This window comes from Cibotium barometz, chromosome 28 (assembly GCF_041138505.1).
Source record: "Cibotium barometz isolate CiBa-2024 chromosome 28, ASM4113850v1, whole genome shotgun sequence".
In the NCBI taxonomy this organism is placed as follows: Eukaryota; Viridiplantae; Streptophyta; class Polypodiopsida; order Cyatheales; family Cibotiaceae; genus Cibotium; species Cibotium barometz.
The window spans coordinates 12,837,106-12,839,590 of NC_141073.1; positions in this window are offsets into that span (position 1 = coordinate 12,837,106).

A 2,485-nucleotide genomic window follows, 5' to 3' on the forward strand; every position below is an offset into this window, starting at 1 on the left:
GGTGAGCTAGCTACTACCAAGAGAAGGTGTAAGTGTGCTAAGGATAAAAACAAACACCTTATGCCATCCTAGGCCTTGTAATCAAACCCCTTATGCCAACAAGTCTTGTAATCCAAATGAATCAACATATATATACTTTTTTGAACTTTGGTTCCATTGAATAGTGAAATGTCACTAATGTTTAAAGTTGAGTGTTTTTATGAATTATGAATGTAATTTTAATGATGTAATTGTTGTAATCCATGGTGTGAAAGTCAAATTTTGGCTATCCATGCATCTTATTGCAAATTTGTGTAGGTATCAAACATATTTTAGTATAAATCAACTACCATGAATGTAATTTTAATGATGTAATTGTTGTAATCCATGGCATAAAAGCTAAACCTCTGACTATCTATGCATCTTATGGCAAAAGATAGGTATCAAAACATAGCTTAGTATAAATAAACTACCATGATTTATTCACCACGGACAATCATAGTCCATACTTTGCACATATAAAACATGTACCGCCTATCCAAGTCATGTCACCATGGACATGATGTCCCCATATAACCTAGACATCATTATTATGGACAATCATAGTCCATACTTTGCACATATAAAACATGTACCGCCTATCCAAGTCATGTCACCATGGACATGATGTCCCCATATAACCTAGACATCATTATTACTTAATCCCATCCCTTAGGGAACGGGAGGGGCAAGGGTAAAGTATAGAGCTCGAAGACACGTATGGTGATATGATGTCCCCATGTAACCCAGATATCATTGTTATTTAATCCTATCCCTTAGGGGGGACGGGAGGGGCAGGGGTAAAGTATAGAGCTGGAGGACACATTTTTTGTTTTATTTTGAAAGAAAATAACTTTATATTATATAGAGAATTTGGGTTACATCAAATTGTAAAGAGCCTTGGGAGACTCTTAGCACTATACACCCTTCTAAGATAACATTATTAGGGTTGAACCTTAACTTATATAGAGGGGTGCTTGCCACATGGCTTGCTCTAGGACTGTGTTTGCTGAGCTGGATGGCGTTGCTGAAAAGGTCGCCTTTCTTAGAAGTTGCCTAAGAGATGGGGCTGTAGCTGTGAATGCCGCCACTCGAAGCTCTCATGTGTATCACATCATCTCTTGTTATGATTTCCCTACGGTCTAAGGAGGGTGTCTCCACTCCATGAATTATCTTAATATAGTATAAAAACAAACCCCTTTTGAGCAATTTTTTTGCAGAGTGCTGGTGTAAAAATACACAATAGCAGAAACTAGATCAACACAATACATAGCACTGATTTACAGAAAGAAGTGGAGAGTAAACAATATTACTGCCTACAAAAACTTTAGTACAAATTGATGGTGTCTGCCCACTCGTGTGCTCCGGCGGGGGGTAAGGAGCTTTGATGGTGATTCTAGTCTATATATAGTGCCTAGGGTCAACATGGATGTAGTCAACCATGTCGGCCAACCTAGGGACTTGGTCCAAAATGACCGACCAACCACATCATTCGACTAGGACTATATTGTATTACAACAAAGTAGCATAGCTCCCACAGCCATCTGAGACTGTCTGAACCATCAAACAGGGCCGTGCAACCCGAGAACAGTATGTCCTTGACTTTCCATCACTCACTAATGTGGTCACATAGTCCACACAAGCAGTTCCCATTGTCTAAACTGGGAACTGCCAGGTGTTCACGTGCTCACCACAGCGGTTACTTCTCATAAAGGGGGCCTTACAAAATAAGAGCACATTTATCACACCTGTCGAAACAACACGAGGGTGGAGCATTGAGAAAATGCTTTTCCAACAGGTTGGTGGAGAATCCTTCACTCGGTGGGTGGAGAATTCTTTATTGTAGAAGAGGAAATTGTAATTTTGAACAAACATTTTCTTCACACTTTAATATGATTATAGCTAGATTTATTTCTTTTTCTATGAATTTGAGAGGAAGATCATTGAATAAGTTCTAAGGTGACTTAGCTTAAAGCTAGCTACATTTCAAATTCTATCATAACTTAGCTATCTTGTCTCGTCGTGTTTATAGGTCTTTCCCATAAACTTAGTGATGTAACTTGGCCAACCAAAAGCAAACTTGGCCGATTTTGACACAGTTGGAGAATTGTGTGTAAAACTTGGCCACTACGTCATGCTTGTTTGCTGAAACATGTGTGGGAATGGAGAAGAAAACTGGAGAAAAACTTGCATTAAATGCTTGAGGTGGTGTTAACGAGTGTAAGGATTGAAAAAAACAGGTTGTAATTTTGCCGACCTTGAATTTAAAGATTTAAAAATTTTAGTTACAAACCTGTTCCTTTTTATTATAAAAACCGGTTGAACTTCAAGATCACTTTTTTTTTGGGATCAATAATAAGTATTTTTGGCCTGCCGAAGGGAAGGGCATAGCATTGGGGAAAATTTTTTACTCTTATGAAAAGTTTAATGATGGGAGGGTAAGGGTTATCATACAGTGTACATGTGG